This window comes from Phoenix dactylifera, unplaced genomic scaffold (assembly GCF_009389715.1).
Source record: "Phoenix dactylifera cultivar Barhee BC4 unplaced genomic scaffold, palm_55x_up_171113_PBpolish2nd_filt_p 000220F, whole genome shotgun sequence".
NCBI classification, from domain to species: Eukaryota; Viridiplantae; Streptophyta; class Magnoliopsida; order Arecales; family Arecaceae; genus Phoenix; species Phoenix dactylifera.
This window is the reverse complement of record NW_024067729.1, coordinates 570774-593622: the sequence shown is the minus strand read 5'-3', so window position 1 is coordinate 593622 and position 22849 is coordinate 570774. Positions and strand designations below refer to the sequence as shown.

The following is a 22849-nucleotide window of genomic DNA, read 5'->3' as shown; positions in this document are numbered from 1 at the left end:
ATATTTTCCCCTTTTACACCACTCATTCAACCTCCAACTCTCCCACGGTATGGGGTTTACAAAGATGAAGAACAATAATTAAAATACCCAAACCAAACTCAAACAAGAATTATTACTGCAGAAATTTCTGTATGATTCCAAACAAGTATAAGATACTGAATTTTAATTCCCTTTAACTTCTATGAATCAATCAGATCAACCCAACACACTAAAAATCAGATCTGAAAGTTCAAGATATGGATGTTACCTCCTGAGGGAAGATCTTCTTCTAGTACTCCTGTGGATCGATTCGCTCTGATACCAATTGACGCAATCGGGGTGGGCTGCAGATTTTTTTCTTCTTGAGGATGGCTGAATCTTTCTTCTCTTTTTTTTTTTTCAAGCAATGGCAATGGAGGCTAGGGTTCTTTGTGGTGGAAGGAAGGAGGAAGAAGATGGGTTGCTGGTTGGTGAGATTGGGTTCAAGGAGGGTCAGCCAATGGACCAAAATTAGGCACCAATTTTGTGGGGGCTGAAATTGGCTAGACCAATTTTTTTAGGCTGAATTGGGTTGTGTGGAGTCCTAATGGCAATAGGACTTAGAGAAGGTCGTGGGAAAGGAGTCTTGGGCGTGAGGGAGGTGCTGAAATGCTGATGTGGCACTCAAGGAGGGTGCACACAAGGGGTGGAGGCGTGAGAGCAAAAGAAGGGATAAGGATAAACTTGAGTTTGTTAGGGAAATCTCATCCAAAACCAACCCAATTTCAAATGGCGTGAAGGGGAGGCGTCCCACCTTCCCTCAGCCCCTTTGGCATCGCACCAGCAAGAGGAGTAGCCTCTCTTCACGCAAACAAACCATAATTTCGAAATCCAAAAGAAAAACTAACTTCATTCATCATACCCTTCTTTTTATAGAAAGAAAGGTTGGCACAGAATTTTAAATTGGACTCCTAATTACATGAGGACTCAATTCAAAATTTAAATTTTCTAATTGACCAATCAAAGGCCTTGACACCTAAGCCTAGACACCTAGGAATCCATTCCTTATGGCGTGTGGATTGAAACCCATCAAAAGAAATTCAGCCGCATGCCACGAGTTGGAATCTAGGTGGAACTCCTTCTCGGGTACCAACATCAGCATGAAGTTCGGGAGACTCCTCAAATTTCATCTGATCTCCGAATTTCATGTTCTTATAGTCATTGGAAAGCTACGGATGTCTACTTTCCAACAAAATTTGAATCAACTTAATCAGACTTCTGTAGCTTCCAAAATCTTCAAAATACCACATGGTGTTCAATCTGTCACGGATTTCAACTGGATTTGAACTCTGAATTTCTTCCACATGTGAGAGATCTTCATGGTTGAACTTCTCCACGTGATGAGTGATGATCTTCACGGCATTAGGAATCCTTCTTAATGGCACTCAATTATAAGGACTCAATCTTAAACACATGGACTCAATCCTCTCACATAAGGACTCAATTTCACTCATACGACTAAACTAAATTCTCCACACATGACCCAATATGACTTGACTCAATCCTTGCATAACATGGACTCTTTTGATGCCACTTGGCATTCAATTGCAAACATAAATCAGCAAATTGCAAACCCAAAATAAGAACTCAAATAAATCCAAAATAAAAGGACTCAATGTGACCAAAATAAAATAGACTCAATCCAATTAAATGCTAGAAATTACGAACCCAATGTGTTTTCGGGCACTCCCAAGCAAGAATCCAAACTCGACGTACATCCATTATGATTTGGGCTCGTGCTCCTGCATCAGGTATCCACACGAAGCAGTGATCCGATCAAAGCTCTCTTGTCTTTCCGGGGTGCTAGCTCCCTTGCAAAGACTTCTTCTGATGGCTGATTTCCTCTCTTTCAATCAACCCTTGATTGTACTTGAGAGGAGGAAGAAGAAGGATGAAGAAGAGGAAGAAGAAGAATCCCCACGCAGTCTTCTTTCTTTTCCCTGCGTTGGAAGGAAGAAGGGAGGAAGAGGATGCCGCCAACACCTTTGGCTTTTATCTTCCTTGCTTGCGGCTGAACCAAGAGGAGAGGAGAGGGAGGCGTACGGCAAGGAGGAAGAGGACTTCTTCTATGCCCTAGGTGCCGCCCACAAGTCCCTTTTTATAGACATGTGGAGCTCCTTCCTCATGGAAAGGGGAGGGGCTTATCTTGGAATGCCGTCTCTTCTCCCTTCTCCACGTGGAAAGGGGAGGGGCTTATCCCCTTCCTCATGGTAAACCCTAATCCATATTAGGTAGGGATTGGAATGCCCTAATGTGGTCAAGCCCTAATCCAATTAGGCTTAGCCCAAGGGTGAACCAATTTGGATCCAATCTAGGTAAGTCCTAATCCAATTAGAACTTAAATCAATTTTGACTCAATTGAACTCTTCAATCCTAATCCAATTAGGAGTCTTATTGATTCATTAGATTAATAATTAATTGTGACTTAAGAAACCCTAATCCAAATTAGGACATATTTAATTTTAGTCCTGATCCAATTAGGACTCTATTTGAATCTGAAGTCCTAATCCGATTAGGACTCTAGGAATCCTACTCCAAGTAGGAATCTAATTTTGATTCAAAACTCCTAATCTCATTAGGATTGTAGGAATCCTATTCTAAGTAGGAATCCCAGTCCTACTCCAACTAGGATTTCCAGTCCTAATCCAATTAGGACTCTAGGAATCCTACTCGAAGTAGGACTCTTGTTTCAAGTCCAATTAATTAATTCTCTTTCCTTCTTCAACTTCTTATCAATCGAATTGATTACTCGTGATTCATAATCACTTTTGAACCATCGGATCGGTCAATACTTCTAGTGTGTGTGACCCCATAGGTTCTATTCTGACTGGTAGTGAGATATATTGTGATCTCTATCACTATATCAATGAAAAACTCCTTTCAATGGGTTGGAACGATTCCAACTCAACTCATTAGGGTTTATCGATCATCGAGATAATCCCTGTGAGTCCCACCATCCACCAGTGACACCTAGCAGCATGTAGTGGCTACCCAGCAGAATGGAATGATGAACCTCTAGGTGCAGTTAACGTGTGATACAGTCCTACTATCGTGGATCCCTACAGGACGGAGGTCATGGACAACTCGTCAAACCCCATCATCTGTCATATGTCAAGATTTATTCGACTCGAGTTCGATAGTGGAAAACTCTTTCTCCACTTTATATTACTGCCCTGGCCAAGGTCTTAGAACTCAGTCTAACAAATCACATAGGATCACTCCTCTTCTATCAAGGTCGATAGATTCCTTGTAGGTGCATACCCTACTCCTACAGTGAACTTACTGCAGCCAATCTACACTGCATGGACCCATATGGCTAGAGACCATGTATGTGTGCAGTCAAACTACAATAACCTCACTGTGAGTAGCCGAAGCACCGCAGGTCAAAGGACCAGTCACACTGCTGCAACATTAAGCAAGTCACTGACGAGTGGATAGACATCCAAGTGACTTCTTGTCTTGGTCACGCTCAGTACCCTTGTTCTCTAACAAGCACCTGCACTATCACTTCAGTGTCCCTACACTGTGGACTCAAGTCTCGTCCATCCAGAAGAAAAGTGATCTGTGCACTGATCGGATCGATCACCGTCCTCGTGATGATCCATTGATCAGGAGCATTTAGAAATTAATCACCAATGATACATGGCTCAAATTCTCAACTCTTGAGAATATGTATCATCATCTTATTAATTTCTTGGACGATTCATAGACACATAAATAATATGAATGAAAAGATGCCTTTTATTTATTCAATAATAAATAGTCAAGTACAAAATTATGTCCCTAGAATTAACAATGTGTCAGCCAGATTGGCTTCTAGGGTATACATCTAACAGTTAGTATTTTTGAATTAAGAATGCAGCTTATATTATAAATTGGATTTGTTGGACGCTATTTATATTTTCAGATACTATTTTTAAGATAATTATTATGTTATATGAATGGTTTTAGGTAGTTTGCAATTTATAATTCTTTTTTTGTGATATATTATTATAGATGTATTAACAACGAATATGATATATATTTCAAACAGGTTTTGTACCGAATAGATATAATGACAATACTCATAAAAATAGCTATCACCAACATATGAAAATGTAACAGAAATTATTCAAAAAATGACACTATAAAGATATTGCTAGCATTTAAAAATGTTGATAACACAAATTTTTGTGAGGACTGTTGTTATCTAGATTTTTTGGACCAGATTTGAAACTCCTCACTGAAATTTAGAAGTGTCGGTAAATCCCCGCATGATCCGAAAGGGTTTCACCAGCATTTTAAAATGCCACTGAATTACTTTCGCTAATAGTTAGAGGTGTCCTATTTTTCATATTTCCACTTTCCGTCCCATTAGTAGCATTTTCCATTATCGTTACAGGCATCAGAAACATTTCTGAAATGTTTGCATATCTCTAATAAATGCTGCAAAAAGTTGTTTCACTAAAATCCATACCACCACTAATTGACTTTTACTGGTATTTCGAGATGCCACTATTTACCATATTCTCTTTTTCTTTCCTATTTAGTGCCTTTTTTTTTAGCCTCTAAAAGAATTTGCCTCTAAAGCCACTAATCCCAAAGTTGTAATGATATTCGTTAAAAAACTTCACTAATTACTCAACTACACATTTTTTGGTGACATTAACCGGATGGACATCAAAATGCCACTAAAGATATTAGCGTCATTTTTTATTATTTTTAGCTACGCTTTCATCTGTCGGTAAAATCAAGTTTTCTTGTAATCTATAGATCTTGACTTGGTGTGGAACATACCATGACTGCAAACAAAACTATCATTATAGTTAAATAAGAACTCTCACCTAACCTCATCAGCTTTTGTTTTGCAAGGGAAATCCAAAATGAAAATTTCCTTTTGCTGGGGCATGCCATTGGGCTTTGTGCCTCCTACTGTTTTGCTTTTTTTTTTTTTTTTTTGCTATATTGGATGACTCATACAAATCTAATGTAAATACATCTAAAAAGTCAAAAAGTAACAAGTCTCGAAGCATTCTAGACAACTCCTTCTCACCAATCTAGATAACTCTCGCAGAGTGATTTGCCACAAATGAGGCCATCCAATCCGCAGCTCTATTAACCTCTCTATAGACATGTTTGATCCGGAATGCGACGTCTCCACCAACCATGCCCCGCTATTCTCTTTTAAAAAGTCTAAAATAGGCTGCTTTCACAGCCACAATAGTGCTAGAAATTAACCATTCAACATTGGACACCATCATCACATATCAATGCCACACAAAATCCATTACAACTTGATTTATATAACATGTTCTTCAAAGACGTACCTCGTTTTCTCATATATAGCTTTCTTAATTGCTTCCCAAATCAGTGAATTCAACAACACAATCTCTTTGATACTATAAGAACAAAGGTTACTACCCTCCCATAACCAATAACCTTTTAACTAAATGAAAATTATGTAAAATACCTTATACAACCAACTGAATTAAACACAAGAATGAGAATATCCATCTAATTCAGGACAAACCATCAAACTGAAGTGGATACATATTTTTTCTAGGAACACAATAGAATATCAAAGTGATTGGGCTTAAAATCCTTATCTTAAAGCCAATAACTTTGCTTTTCATGCTTCACATTGACTTCGCCAGTCATACATGCATATTCTCTCCTACCATATATACATGATTGTCTGCTACCATTTTGAATGTGACTAATTCACATAATGACAAATATAATTTTCTCCCAAAATATTGTGATAGCGTCTCTTGTATTTTGACATATAGTTTAGGCTATAGATTCACCTCCACGATATCATGAAACAATCGTCGGAACATGTATATGAGTTGTGTTATAAACTAGCTGTAGACTTGTGTGTTGCATGGGATTTGGTATGCAAACACAGTTTCTGAATGTTGGTAAGTTTTGCTTGAGTTACAAAAGAATGCCTTTTTATTATTGTAAATAATAAGTGGTGTATTAATATTTTTCATGATTTGTTAGATGTTGCATGTATCATCAACTAATACTTGCATAGTCATGGACATGAGTAATACTTAGAAAATAGTCACAAAGAGTGAAAAATTTATAAAGAGTAAATATGTGTTGATATTTACATACTGTAGCGCTGGAATTTGAAGAGGTAGAAACCTTCAAACGACTGTTATGGCAGCCTTTTTATATCCTACTTTCTTAAATATTCTTTTTTGCCATCAATATCAAGAGGTTATTTATTACTCCAAATATATAGGCAATCTAAGTGGCATGAAAAATGAAAAAAAAAGAAAAAAAAGTTGAAGCTTTTTATTAGTTTTTTAATCTATTGACATGCAATATTTTTTAAAGAGAAGATTAACACATGCTTTTTTTTAAAGAACTTTTTAGTAAATAGATGACGGCTTATAATGCACACTTGGCAATTCCACATGCAATCGTAGTGAGAAGATCAATTTTTTATATTATACCATATATAGATTTTTAAAAGTATTTCAATTAAAGTTCTATTTATTATTCTGAATAGATATAGCTTCAATCTATGCAGTATAGATGGGGATGTTTGGAGCTTTTTACTTTTTCCAAAACACTTATATGTGGAATTTTTTAAGAGAAGATTAATAATTGACTTTATCTTCAGGAATTTTTTGAAGAATAGATGGCACGCTTGTTCACATGTGAAGTTACATATTTCAAATAGAATTTGGGATTTGGGATCTCAAAAGTTTAATAATTTATTATCACTTATTAATCTTATATAAAATTGGTCAAATAGGATTTATTATTATTTATAATATTATAAAAGCTGAGAAAGATGAAGTGAAAACTAGTCAAATAGTATTTATTATCATTTATAATATTATAAAAGCAAAGAAAAATGAAGAGGTTGGATATGGAATTTATTATGATAGTCTTGCTGTGTATACTTAGCAACGCTGTATGCAGCTCATGTTGAGAAGACCAACTTTTATGTTATATTATATAGATTTGTTTAAAACCATTTTTTCATCAGAACCAGCACATTGATAAAGTAGAGGAAGAGGAGAGAGACAGAGGAAGAGTAGAGAAAGCGTAGAGGAAGAATACAATCTTTGTTCAAAGTTTTTGTACACCAGTGCCATAGCCCTTCTCTTCTTTTATAGTTGAGGAGAGGCATATACAACTCGTATTTAGTCTAATCAATATAGCTCATACCCAACTGTTATACAACTAAGTTACAACTATTATACAGCTAAGCTATAGTCTAACATCCTCCCTCAAACTCAAGATGGTAGCGAAGATGCCAACTTGAGTTTGCCAATCAGATCACGATGACACTCCGACGGATGTGCTTTCATAAAAATGTCAGCAAGCTGATCTGTAGAAGCAACATATCTTAATTGAAGAGTACTGCCTTGCTTGATATGATGCCGAATGAAGTGACAGTCTATCTCAATATGCTTCATTCGCTCATGAAACACATCATTATGAGCGATCTGCATGGCACTCATATTATCACAATAAAGAAAAGAACTCTTGGACAAAGGAATATCCATGTCATGTAGTAGCCATCGAAACCATAAGAACTCAGAGGTAGTATCTGCTAGTGCACAATACTTAACTGTTGTACTGGAGCGAGAGACAACTGTCTATTTCTTGCTTTTGCAATAGATAAGAGAAGAACCAAGCAAAAAATAATAGCCAGTGGTAGAACGACGATCTGTAGGGTCACCTGCCAATCAGCATCGGAATAGGCCTGAAGATCCTAAGTGGAGTGGGCTGAGAAAGAAAGGCCGTGGAATAATGTACCTTTATCATACCGGAGGATACGTAGAACTGCTGCATAGTGTGTAGAGCATGATGCATGCATAAATTGACTAACCAGGGTGACTACATAAGAGATATTAGGACGTGTAACGTTCATGTAAATGAGACTACCAACCAACTTCCGATACAAAGTTGCATCTTTCAATGGTTCAACATCAGTGGGTAGAAGCCTAATATTCATTTCTAGAGGACTATCCCTGCACAGTCTTGCTATCTATCAACCCAACACGAGACAGTAGCTCAAAGGCATATTTAGCCTGAAAAAGATACTAGCCATCTGAGTTGGATGTCACCTTAAGACCAAGAAAGTAGCTGAGGGATCTTAAATTCTTCATTTCAAATTGTTGTCTAAGAAACTGCTGAAGTGTATGAATCCCTGAGACGTCACTTCTAGTAATAACCATATCATCTACAGATAGCAAGATAAGAACAATACCAGCCTCAGATCGCCGAAGAAATAGTGCAGAATCATATGCACTAGGAGTGAAGCCCTACTGAGTCAGGACTGAGCTAAACTTGAAAAACCAAACTCGAGGAGACTGGTTAAGGCCATAGAGCGTCTTACAAAGATGACAAACCTTTCCAGGAGGATGAGCAAAACCTGAAGGAGGCTATAGATACACTTCCTTAGCTAAATCATCATTCAGGAAAGCATTTTTAACATCTATCTAATACATCTTCCATCGTTTAACGGAAGCAACTGCAAGCAAAGAACGAAATGTGGTAAGACGTGCCACTGGAGCAAAGGTCTCTTCATAATCAATACCATACTCCTGTGTGAATCCTCGAGCCACAAGTCAAGCCTTGTAGCGTTCCACTGAACCATCAGTATGAGTCTTGATCTTAGACACCCACTTGCATCCTACTTTCCAGGAGGCAAGTCAGTCAGATCCCATGTATGAGTATCTTGAAGGGCTTGGAGTTCATCAGTCATGGCTTTCTGCCAAAGAGGATTAGAGCTAGCCTCACGATAATTGCGAGGCTCATAGAGAGTAGCAAGAGCAAACAAACAATGATAATCACTAAGATGAGATGGGATAGATCTTACGTGCTAGAGCAGCAAAGGGCAGTACTGAGGGTGGGCTTGAATGATCCGGTTGTGATGAGCGGATCAGTGGACGGTCCAGACCCATTGGAGTCGGTCGTTGAGAGATTGCTTGATGAGCTCCCATTACCTGCAATCGAAAAGGAGGCTGGGAAGAGATCAACAAGGGGGTTATTGAAGACAGGAGAATACTGAGGACCCGTGGAGAGCGGAGAGATGCTAATAAATATTTTATGTTCCCAAAATTGAACATGTCGAGATATACGAAATCGCTTGGCGATATGATCATAACAACTGTTCATCTGACAGGGAGAAGGATCCACTGACTGGAGGAGGAGGAGGCATGGATGTGGAAGGTCCAGCTGAGCTGGAGGGTACATCAGGAAAGGCCATATGGCTATGTGGAGGAGAGTGGTGGTCAGGCTCCTGATGTGGGATCTCGGGCTCTAAGGTTTGAGGTTTTCTTTTAGGGACCTTAACCCAAGACCCATCTACCTTGTGAAACTCCATTCTACGCATTGTGCTTTCATTATAGTAGTCGGTGTTTCTTAAAGGTTTTGCAGGCTCATTTTCTGGAATGGGAACTTTGAAATGTTTGAACAGTAAAGTAAAGATCATTCCATAGGGTATGCTAAACCTAGAATACCTATGACATATAGAGATGTAGTTTAACATAAGTCTAGGGAGGTTTAGGGGGATCCCTAGTAAGATATGGTGCATGATAGCTAAGTCTCGCTCCGAAACGAAATCGAAGCGGCCGGTTTTTGGAAACAAGACCCGGTTCACAATGCTCAAAAGCAATCTCATTTCGGCATTGAGGTCTTGGGAGTTAACTACATCAAGAGGGCCGCAGTCCTCTCGTCCTAAAACTAGGTTTAGGGCAATCTCCCTTTGGGGATGTGAGGTCGGAGCCTCACCGTATTTGGGGATTTGCAATATGCTAGATAGGATATCCTCATTAATCTCTATCAATGTCCCTCGGACATATCCAGTGTACCCCGAGTCCCCTAAGGCCATGTTGCTAAACATTTCCCTAACTAGGCCGGGATAGATTGATGTATTTAGGGTACAAAGGTATTCCCAACCTTGGGCTCGGAGTCTCTCTTCAATAGAGAACCCCTCATTTGCTAGAAACTGAAAGTCGATGTACCTACCAGTGGTTACTGTGCGATTTGCACAGGAAAGGGTCGTGGTTGGCGGAGCAACCGGAGGAGATGGCGCTGAAGGCTCTTCCCTCCGTTCCTCGCCGTCGGTCGCTACCCTAGGACGCCTCCCACCCGTTCTCCTAGCTCTCTTAGGTGCCATGAATCGAAAACCCTAGGGAAATGGGGAGAAAGAGGCTAGGGTTTGTGGTGGAGAGAAAATGGGGGCTAGGGTTTTGTGTTTTCGTTGGGGACGAAAGAGGATAGCTCGGGTCGGCTCGAGCTGTTTCGACCTAATTTAAAAACTTTCGTTCGGTCCCCGAGACGTCTCCACGACTAGCGCGAGACGTCTCGCCGGGGGGACGTCTCTGTGACTTGCCAGAGACGTCTCCGGCACTGAAAAATTTCAGACTGATTTCTATACTTTTCCAATTTACTTCATTCAACCACAATAATCAACGTGATTTCTTTTGGTAAATATAGAGTGAGTTTGTTTGTGATCCTCCCCTTTAATAATACACCCTATAAAAGTTTGATAATGATTTTTGAATTATTAATATTGAAATGATGAATGTTTGACCAAATTTCGAATACCTATGAAATAGGCTCTGAAAATATCTCCATGAAGAGTCCAAGGGAGGGTAACCATCCTCCGGAAAGTCAAACAATTCGTCATTTAACTTATATAGATTTATGCTTTCACTTAATAGATGCTAGGTTTGCTATTTCTGACCTTGTGGTGGATTACTAGCTTGAGTAGCAAAGCATTGCATTACAAGTTCAATTTATTTGCTAGGATCAAATAAGCACAAAGCATTCCTTAAGAAGTTGAACCTATCTTTACAAAGGGGCTTTGTAAAGATATCGGCCAATTGATTTTCAGTACATACATACTCAATCATCACATCATTTTTCAGCACATGATCTCTTATAAAGTGATGCCTAATTTCTATGTGTTTTGATTTAGAGTGTTGGACAGGATTCTTTGTTAAATTAATTGCACTTGTATTATCACATCTAATTGGTATGTTGTCCATTTTGATACCGAAGTCTTCGAGTTGTTGCTTAATCCAAAGCACTTGGGCACAACAGCTCCCAGCTGCAATGTATTCAGCCTCAGCTGTGGATAAGGCCACTGAATTCTGTTTCTTGCTAAACCAAGAAACTAAATTAGCACCCAAGAATTGACATGTGCCACTTGTGCTTTTTCTGTCGAGTTTGCACCCGGCAAAGTCAGCATCGGAATAAGCAATTAAATTTATGTCAGATTGCTTAGAATACCATAAGCCTGCATTAGATGTCCCTACTAGATATCTGAAAATTCTTTTAACAGCTTGCAAGTGTGATTCCTTAGGACATGCTTGGTATCTAGCACACATGCAAACACTGAATAATATATCTGGTCTACTAGTAGTAAGGTAAAGTAAAGAGCCTATCATACCTCTGTACAATTTGCAGTCTATACTTTTACCTTTTTCATCTTTGTCAAGCTTGCAACTTGAGCCCATGGGTGTGCTGATTTCCTTTGCATCCTTCATCTTGAATTTTTCCAACATTTCCTTGATATATTTGGACTGACTGATGAAGATGCCTTCCTCTGATTGTTTTATTTGTAGCCCAAGGAAGAAGTTGAGCTCACCCATCATGCTCATTTCAAATTCTTCCTGCATAAGCTTGGCAAACTCTTGACAAAGACTATCATTAGTAGCACCAAAAATTATATCATCCACATAAATTTGCACAAGCAATAAGTCATTTCCTTTTCTTTTAATGAAGAGGGTTTTGTCTACATTTCCTCTCTTAAATTTATTTTCAATTAGGAAATTACTTAATCTTTCATACCATGCCCTAGGGGCTTGCTTAAGTCCATACAATACTTTGTGCAATTTATAAACATAATCTGGATGTAAGTGATTTTCAAAACCTGGAGGTTGTCCTACATAAACTTCCTCCATTATATAACCATTTAAAAATGCACTTTTTACATCCATTTGATAGAGTTTGAAGTCCATGAAGCATGCATATGCCAAGAGTAGTCTAATAGCCTCTAACCTAGCAACAGGAGCAAAAGTTTCATCAAAATCTATTCCTTCCTCCTGATTATAGCCTTTGGCAACTAGTCTAGCTTTGTTTCTTATAACTATTCCATCTTCATCTAGTTTATTTCTATATACCCACTTGGTACCTATAATTGAAACATTAGGGGGTCTTTTCATTAGAGTCCAAACTTGATTTCTTTCAAATTGATTTAATTCCTCTTGCATAGCATTTATCCAATTTTCATCCTTTTCGGCTTCCTCTAGTGATTTAGGCTCTATTTGTGAAACGAAAGCAAGATAATTACTAGTATTTCTTAGAGAGGATCTTGTCCTTACCCCTTGTGAAGGATCACCAAGGATTAGATCCCTTGGGTGACCGTGTGCATACCTCCATTCCTTAGGAAGATCTTGATTTCTTGCTTGGGGTTGATCTTCTTCATCTTGCTGAATTGTATCTTCTTTGACTTCATCTTCAAGTTGTTTGTCTTGTATGAAGAACTCCTTCATTCTGTCTTCAAGTATACCTGCATCACTATCTTCTTCTTTTCTAGAAGAATCTCCATTAGCTTCATCAAAAACAACATGAATGGATTCTTCAACAACGAGAGTTCTCTTGTTGAAGACCCTGTATGCTCTACTAGATGAGGAATAACCTAAGAAGATCCCCTCATCTGATCTAGCACTAAATTAACTTAGATTGTCCTTTCCATTGTTTAAAATAAAGCAGCGACAACCGAAAACATGAAAATAGCTTATATTGGGCTTCTTATTTTTCATTAACTCATAAGGCGTTTTCTTTAAGATAGATCTAACTAAAGCATGGTTTAAAATATGACAAGCAGTATTTATTGCTTCAGCCCAAAAGTACTTTGGTAGATCCGATTCGCACAACATGGTACGAGCCATGTCTGCTAGTGTGCGATTCTTCCTTTTTACCACCCCATTTTGTTGGGGTGTCCTAGGTGCCGAGAAATTGTGATTGATACCGTTTTCTTCACAAAACTTTTCAAAATGCTGATTTTCAAACTCGGTACCATGATCACTCCTAATTGCTTTTAGTTTAAGATTGAGTTCATTCGAAACCTTATTATGAAACTTGATAAAAGCGGAAAAGGACTCATCTTTATGTGCAAGAAATGAAACCCATGTAAAACGTGAAAAATCATCAACAATTACAAGACCAAATTTCTTACCCCCTAGACTAGCAGTTCTAGTGGGTCCAAACAAATCCATGTGAATTAGTTCTAGGGGTTTTGATGTTGAGACTATGTTCTTAGACTTGAAAGAACTTCTTGTTTGTTTCCCTAATTGACATGCAGCACAAATTTTGTTCTTTTCAAAGTCTATTTTTGGTAGTCCTTTGACTAGATCTTTTGTAATCAATTTAGAAATTAAATCCATGCTAGCATGCCCTAACCTATGATGCCATAACCAACTAGTCTCATTGACTTTGGGATCCATGGCTACAAGACATTGGCCATCCTTCATGGTGAGATCATCAAGGTCTACCATGTAAACATTTTCATGCCTATGTCCTGTAAGTATGATCTCATTGTCAACTGGACTACTAATTATGCATAGTGAAGATTCAAATGACACTTTAAAGCCCTTGTCACAAAATTGACTTATACTTAATAAATTATGTTTTAGTCCATTAACTAACAATACATTGTCAATAAATGAGGAGGGTGATATGGAGATTTTACCAACACCAATGATTTGACCTTTAGCATTGTCTCCAAATGTGACTACTCCTCCTTCTTTTGATTTCAAGGTGACGAAGAGACTCTTGTCACCGGTCATATGCCTTGAGCAACCACTATCAAGATACCACATTCTCTTTTTATTCCCGGCTGCAAGGCATACCTGCAAAATAATCATGTGAAGCTCTTAGGTACCCAAGTTTTCTTGGGTTCTTCTTGGTTAGTGTAGTTGGTTCCCTTGGGCACCCATACTTTAGTTGTGCTTTTACCTTTTACAAATGTACTTTTGTTAGTTTGAATCTTTCTTTGAATACAAGAATAGGCTTTATGTCCACTTTTTCCACAATGAAAGCATGTAGGTTTTTCAGTTTTGACATCTTTTGCTTTCACAAAGAAATTCTTTAGATACTTTTGTTGTTTGCTAGTTTTATATCCTAATCCGGCTTTATTAAAAACAGCTCTTTGATTTGATAGAATAAGATTTAATTTTTCAGAGCTTTGTGTAAATTTCTCCACAATTGGTTTGTACTTATGTACCTCATTTTTAAGAACCAAATTTTCTTTAGCCAATTCTTCCTTATCATTTTTAAGGGATTCAACATTTTGTGCAAGTGAGGCATTACAATTGAGTAAGGATTTTACTTTTAGATTCAATTCCTTAATTAGTGTTTTTGCCGTTTCATTTTCAATGCTAAGTTTTGAATTTTCATTTTCTAGGTCAATGGTGTTAATATTTTTAACGCTCTCCTTCTCAATCAATAGGTTTTTAATATCATCCTTTAGTCTTTGATTGGAGGCCTTTAATTCTTTATTCTTTGCTCCTAGCATACTACAATCACTCATGAGTTCTTGAAAAGCTTCATATAACTCTTCTAATGTAAAATTTGTAGTTGAGCTTTGACATACCTCATCGTCTTCGAATGCCATGAAGCACAAGTTGGCGGTCTCTTCCTTCTCTTCCTCGGAGGAGGATGTGTCACTATCATCCCACGTTGCTTTCAACGCCTTCTTCTTCTTCTTTCCAAAGTGCTTCTTCTGTTGAGGGCATTCGGAACGGATGTGTCCCGGTCTTTTGCAATCATAACATATGATTGGGTCTCTTTCCTTTTCTTTTTCCTTTTCCCAATCATTTCTCCCTCCAAACTTCTTTCTTGGGAAGGGTTTCTTTCTTCTCATGAATTTTTTAAACTTCCTTACTATTAAACCCAAGTCCTCATCTTCGCTTTCTTCTTCACTCTCACTACTTTCTTCTTCACACACACTCGAAGTAGCCTTGAGTGCGATTGTCTTCTTCTTTGGCAAATCTTCTTCATGTTGCTTCATTGTGAGCTCATGCGTCATCAATGAGCCCAATAGTTGTTCAAGCCCCAATGTGTTGAGGTCTTTGGCTTCTACGATCGCCGTGACCTTCGCTTCCCATGCTTTCGGCAAAGACCTGAGAATTTTACTCACAAGTTCTGGATTAGTGTAGGATTTACCCAAACTCTTTAGACCATTTATTATATCGGTGAAGCGTGTGAACATGCATGAGATGGTTTCATTGGGTTCCATCTTAAATAACTCATATTTGTGAACTAGAATGTTCACTTTAGACTCTTTGACTTGATTTGTACCCTCGTGGGTAACTTCAAGCCTATCCCATATTTCCTTGGCAGAAGTACAGGTAGAAACTCTATTGAACTCATTCACATCTAGAGCACAGAATAACGAGTTCATGGCTCTAGCATTGAGTTGAACCATCTTATTATCATTCTCATCCCAATCCTCCTCAGGTTTGGGAACTTGAATGCCATTAACCATGTGAGATGGTTTGTGTGGTCCCTTGATTATAACCCTCCACAAGGCATAATCTTGTGCTTGAATAAAAATCCTCATTCTAGTCTTCCAATAGGTATAATTTGTCCCATTGAAGAGTGGAGGTCTATTGGTTGCCTGCCCCTCAGCAGGAACATTATTGAAGGGTGTTGCCATCTAGATCTTTGGCTAAGACGGTTAGGTCTTCAAGAAATACACAGAGCACCTGCTCTGATACCACTTGTTGCCCAGAGATGGTCACCCAAGAGGGGGGTGAATTGGGTGTTTTAAAACTTTTTGTCTAATTAAAAATAAAACACACAAATGTATGAACTAGAGTAAAGATAGAGGTATGAGAACAGTCAATCGCAAACACAAGGTTTTATAGTGGTTCGGAGCTTCCACTGCTCCTACATCCACTCCCCAAAGCACCTTTGGGAATTTCCACTATAATCCAAGATTACAGTCCGGTAGTTTTGCGAGTGCACTACCCAACTCGTTGTTTTACTCCGGGCTAACAACGAACCCTACAATCCCCCAATTTCACCTAGGCTTGGGATGCCTTTCCCTTGTTCCAAGTTCCTTGACTGGAACAAGCACAATAATGAAAGGTTTTACAAGGATTTAAAAGCTCTTAATGAAGCAAATATAGAAATGAGAAATATTAAAACCCGGAAGAACCCTTTTGGCCGTTGGAAGCTTGGGGAATGATGGTTCTTCCGATGTGGATCGCGTTGGCTTGAATGTGAGCTTTGAATGCCGAGTGGGAGTGAGTAGTTGAGCACGAAATCTGATGGGAAGGATTGAATGCGCTTGATTTCTCCTCTTGAAAGCTCTAACTCCCTTGAACTCTTGAAAGCTCTAACTCCCTTGAACCTCTTTTTCTTTCTTCTCTCTTGAATGATCTTGTGTTGAGTTGGTTAGAAGTTGTTGGAAGGCACTCAAGAGCTCCCTTTTATAGACCAAAAAGCAAATATAGCCGTTAGACACAAAGATATGGAAGTTTGAAATTCAAACAAACCTGAAAAAGTGTGTCAGTCGCATCCCAGGCGCTCCGGAGACGTCTCCGCTTCAACGCGAGATGTCTCGGCTGTATAAACTTTCTTTTGACGTTGTTTGGGGTCGACTCTGCGCTTTACGGAGACGACTCCGCAGAAGGACTCTTTGACTTCTTGTTTTTCTGTTTTTCTGAGAGAGTCGGCTCGGCACTTTATGGGGACGTCTCGGGATGTTTACGCTTTTTGCATGGGGACGACTCCGCTGCCTCGGGGACGACTCCGCTGTTTTATCTCTGAAAAATATGTCCTCTGGAATTCTCTGAGAGAGTCGACCCCGCTCTTTCAGGGGACGTCTCGGCAGTTCTGTCAACGAAAAACACACCCTCTGGAATACCCTGAGAGAGTCGACTCCGCACTTTCTGGGGACGACTCGGGAAGTCTGCTTTTTACTTGCGGGGACGACTCCGCTTCCTGTCGAGACGACTCGCGCGCATCCCTTGAAATCGGCCTTTCTGCCGCCTCTGAGAGAGTCGACTCCGACCCTGCGAGACGCCTCGCCAGGTGCCGGGGACGTCTCCAGTCGTGCCAATTCTTCCTGTTCGTGCCAGAGACGTCTCTGAGACAACCCGGAGACGTCTCGGCTGTTCTTGATCTGTTTTCTTCAACTCAAAAATTCTTCAATAAATTCTTGAAAAATATGGGAACTTGCCTAGACATTTCTTAACAATATTCTTAATAGAACACATGAAATCCTCAGTTAAATTGTTAAGATAAAAAGGAATTATACTTTAGTGTTTTGTATTCATCAAAATCCATTAGGAGGTCAACACCTTTCTGTGTTTGTATTGGACTTTGTCTCTTTCTCTCCCTTCACTCATTGCATCTAGTGATCTAATTAATTCACTTACAATAGATTTAGTTAATCACTCACCTTATTTTTAATTAGTCAATAATTAATTAAAACCCAATTCACCCCTCCTCTTGGGTTGTCTCCTTGGGCAACAAACTTGCTATCTGTTGGTCAACTTGTGGAACATGGCCTTAAAGTAACTTTTACTGACAAAGGTTGTGATGTGCAGGATCAGAAGACGGGTCAGCTAGTTGGGACCGAGCATAAAGTTGGTCGTCTGTTTGAGCTCACATCATTACATGTACCTAGCTTTAGTCCTATTCCATCAGTTGTTACTGTCTCCTCGAGTCTTTGGCATTCTCATTTGGGGCATGCTTCCTTGTCTCGTGTCTAATCTTTGGCTAAGAGTAGTTGTTTAGAAAAAGTTAACTTTCAACCTTTTGATTGTATCTCTTGTCAATTAGGTAAATAAAATGCTCTGCCCTTTAATAAAAGCATTTCTTTCTTTTAATTTGATACAGTCTGATATTTGGAGACCTGCTCCTGTTGCGACTAATGGAGGATCACGATATTTTGTATTGTTTATTGATGACTACTCACGGTATACATAGATTTATCTTTTACGTGATCGCTCTGTGTTGCTTGACACCTTTCGTGATTTTCAGCAGATGGTCAAAATTCAGTTTGGTCAACCCAAAAAAATTTTTCATGGTGACAATGCCATGGAATATATCTCCACCTTGTTCATGAAAGTACTTAAACAAGATGGAACAGTATCCCATCATTCTTACCCTTACACCTCTCAGCAGAATGGTCGTGTCGAACGAAAGCATCGACACATCTTGGACACTATCAGGTCCTTTCTTCTTTATGCTCCCTTACTTGAGTCTTTCGGGGAGAGGCTGCTCTTACATCAGTCTACCATTAATCGGGTACCTTCTCTCACGATCTTAAATAAATCACCATATGAGGTTCTCTATGAGAAGATTCCTGATTACTTTTTCCTAAAAGTTTTTTGTTGTGCTTGTTTTGTTCTACTTCCTTCACATGGGCATACTAAACTCGAACCACGCTCACATCTCTACTGTTTTTTTGGTTATGGTATCGAACATAAAAGTCTCGAGTTTGAAGCACTAGTAGCAGCCTTCCATCAATCTCAAGGAGATCAGTTCAAAACTCTACTGGACTCAATAAATGCATTTATAGAGGCAGCTGCTAGGGCTATTGAACAACGTCGCCGATGAGGGATATTTTGTAAAAATCTAGGGTTCATCTGTTTTGTAAAATCCTAGGCTCATTTTGAAACTTCTTTTGTATTAGGAATCAATACTTGTAATGATTTCCTTTCTTAACTTTGTAATGACTTCAAATGATTGCAATGATATATGAATGTCATACAATTCCTTTGACACTTTGTGTATGCTTCAAATTCTGTGCAATCAAACTTTGTGTATGTGATTCTGTGATGTGCCATAAAAATCTCATAACATACCTTAAGTGTTCAAACTTGACACAACTTATCAATGCATATAAAACAAGGGGAGCACATCTTGTGATAACTATTTTAAACAACAAAAAGGGTCTGAAATGAATTCCAAAACAAAGGGGGAGTGAAATGAATGCTGTATTAATTAATTAGAAATAATTTGGATAGAGGGAGCATAACTTGCATATCCTTGAATGATTCATAGTAATATGCTGAATTCCACTAGGAATTGTGTCTTGAGTACCTAAGGATAATTTGTCCCCTTCATTGTTGATGACAAAAAGGGGGAGTAGAAAACCTAGAACCAATAGATGGAATGCAAAATTTACACTCTTACTTAAAAGTTGAATTAGAAAATAAAATTGAAGAATATTGGGGTTAAGATAATTGTCCTTCTGGAAAAGAAAGGGGAGTCAAAAAGTATTTAGCCTTCAATTATCTTTAGCATCAATATTTCATTAATTTACATCTTAACTTGATTCAAATTCAGTTGATATGCTAAAATTGCTCAAGAGCTATTAAGATCAATTTTATGCATAAGGATAGAACTGAAAGTTGACTATTTTAAATTATGCACACTGTATCTAGCTCTAATCAAAACATTATACTTGTACATCTGATCAAATACTGTGTATATGTTTAAATTTCGAATTTTGCATATACTCAGTGTTTTGTCATCATCAAAAAGGGGGAGATTGTTGACCCCCTAATGGATTTTGATGAATACAAAACACTAAAGTATAATTCCTTTTTATCTTAACTCCTGAGGGAGTACTTTACTCCCACCATTTACACTTTTCCATCTTGCATTCGATTACCTGAAGTAGCAGCTGTACAATACGAAATAAAATCTAGTGTGATCCAAATGCTTCCCATTTTTTTATGGGCTCACCAACGAAGAACCATATAAACACCTAGATGAATTTCTTGAGATTTGCACCACTGTCAAGATTCAGAACTTCACTGATGATGCTCTGAAACTTAGATTATTCCCTTTCTCCCTTAAAGATAGAGCCAAACAATGGCTGAATTCTTTAGAAGCTAACTCAATTCGTTCTTGGGATCAAATACGACAAGAATTCCTTAAAAAATACTTTTCCATAGGAAGAACGAACCAGTTTAGACGTGCCATTACAAGCTTCTCCCAAACTGAGGGAGAAGAATTTCATGAAACTTGGAAGAGATTTCGGGACCTAATCCGTAAATGCCCTCATCATCAAATACCTAAGTGGCAGCTAGTGCAATGTTTCTATGACGGATTGACTGAACGAAATCGTCAGATATCGATGCTGCAATGCGGGGGGACTTTCATGCTTCAAAATGAGCATGAAGCATGGCAATTATTTGAAAATCTTAATGAAAACTCCCTCCACCATGCTTCCTGTTCTCGTCAAGTACCCCCGAGTTCTCAAAGAAAAGGGACTATTTGTGAAATAAGTCATTCCATGGACCTGTCTAGCAAGGTAGATGCATTGTCCCATAAGATTGATCAATTGATGATAGGAGGACATATCGTTAGCTCGTCCCAAGCACAAGTGTGTGCTATCTGTTCTAGCCCATCGCACCCTATTCATGAGTGCCCCTCAGGGCTCCAATTTTCCGAACTCGTGCAAGAACACATCAATGCTGCTCAGACACAGCCTAGACCGGGTAATGACCCATTTTCCAATACATATAATCCGGGATGGTGGAATCATCCAAATTTTTCTTGGAGGCAGCAAGCTTCGAATAATGCCCAACCCTACTCCCAAAATTTTCAAAACCCACAGAATTTTCATCTCTACCGTCCTCAACTCAATTTCAACACCCTCCTCTCCAACCCAAAGAAATACAGCCTTTGAGGAGAAAGTGTTGACTGCCCTTCAAGGTTTGGAGGCAAACACACAACTATTGCATTCTCACACGCAATCAATTGCTAAGCTAGAATCCCAAATGGGTCAACTAGCCAATGCATTAAGCAAGCGAGAGGAAGGTAAGCTTCCAAGTCAACCAATGAGTAATCCTAGGGGACAATACGTGAGCTCAAGAAACTCGACTAATCATGAGGCAAGTCAATGCTTTGACTACCCTAAGGAGTGGACGTATAATAGATAATAAGGTTGGGGAGGGTAACAATAAGGAAGGTGAAGAAGAGGAGAGGAAATGTATCACATGAAAACCCAAAATCTTCTTCAGCTAGTCCACCATCTGCCACAACCCCACATTCCAAAGGCTCCATTCCCTGAAGCACTTAATGCACCCTCTCCCTTTGGCAAGAAGGGAACTTCATTAGAAGAGATGATGTGAGGTCTTCAAATCAAGTTAAAATCATCTCCCACTCCTTGATGCCATCAACACAGTTCCCTCCTATGCCAAACTTTTCAAAGACCTTTGTACCCAAAAACGGAAATCTAGGACACATTGTGCCTAAAAAGGTCCTCCTAACTGAGCAGGTAAGTTCCATTCTCCAACACAACACCCCTCCAAATTCAAAGATCCTGGCGCTCCACTATTTCCTGTGTCATAGGAGATAACTCCATTGATCGAAGCACTTTTAGATCTAGGGACAAGTGTGAATCTTCTACCCTATTCAGTCTATGAAAAATTTGGGTTGGGTGAATTGAAAACCTACCTCGGTATCTTTACAATTGGCTGATAGATCGGTGAAGATGCCAAGGGGGATGATTGAAGATGTTCTTGTCAAGGTAGACAAATTCCTATTTTTCAGTAGATTTTATCGTCCTTGACATGGAACATGTGCCCAACCTAAAAAAAATAAATTTCTATGATTCTTGGTCGTCCTTTTTAGCGACAGCCAATGCATGCATCAACTGTAGAACTGGGGCAATGGATATATCATTTGGGAACATGAAAATTAAGTTAAATGTGTTTCATGCCGCTGACCAACATGTGAGGAAAGAATGAGTGTTGCCTAATTGACGAAATGGATGATTTGTAAAGGAAGCCCCTTCCCTATATCTTAGCAGATGACCCCCTAGAGGCATGCTTGGCCCATTTTGACATTGACAACTTTGGTATGGACAAGGCCATAGAAGAAGTCAATATCTTACTCGACAATCAATCTTCCATGAGTTCCCTTCCTTGGAAGATCCGACCTGAACCTCTTCCCCCCATTGCCTAGTGCACCACTTTGTCCTTCCATTGATTCTCCACCTAAACTTGAGTTGAAGTCACTTCGACAACTCTTAGTATGCCTTTCTAGACCAGAATATACCCTCCTGTAATCATCGCAGCCAACTTATCTACTGAACAGGAGGGTAAACTTTTAAGGGTACTAGAAGAGAATAAACATGCCATAGGATGGTCTGTAGCTAATTTGAAAGGGGTTGACCCCTCTGTTTGCATGCATCGAATTCAATCTCGAAGATGATGCAAAGCCCACCCGAGAAATGCAAAAAAGACTCAATCCTAACATGAAGGAGGTAGTCAAGAAAGAAGTGGTGAAGTTATTAGATGCCGGAATCATTTATCCAATTTCTGATAGTAAGTGGGTGAGTCCGACACAAGTGGTACCCAAGAAATCAGGTACCACTGTGGTTGAAAATATGGAAGGAGAATTGATACAAACACGCACAACCACGGGTTTGGCGCGTGTGCATTGACTACAGGAAACTTAATTCATGAACTAGGAAGGACCATTTCCCCTCTACCTTTCATAGATCCAAATTTTTGGAATGGTTGGCTGGTCAAGGTTTCTACTGCTTCTTAGATGGTTTATTCTGGATATAATCAAGTACCCTGTTTACCCGGACGATCAAGAGAAAACCACCTTTACTTGCCCATTTGGGACATTTGATCGGTTCTTGTCAAATTTCAAAAATAAACCACGCAATAGCACGTATCCTGCAGGATAGTAATTACGGGTGTCGGTCCACAGGGATTGAAGAATAAGTTATTTTTCTTTTAAAAATAAATCAAGAAGAAGGATGTGCTAACTTGATTTAACTAAATTAATCTATGAGTACGAATTGAAATTTATCAACGTAAATAGA

The 22849-nt window shown here is 38.9% G+C and overlaps 1 non-coding gene across 1 annotated transcript; it reads right to left on the bottom strand.

Moving 5' to 3' along the window:
• Positions 1-19973: 19973 nt before the first annotated feature.
• On the bottom strand, positions 19974-20079 carry LOC120105191. Its single transcript, XR_005507561.1, has one exon. It is a non-coding gene; the product is annotated as a small nucleolar RNA R71 (small nucleolar RNA).
• Between the last annotated feature and the right edge of the window lie 2770 nt (positions 20080-22849).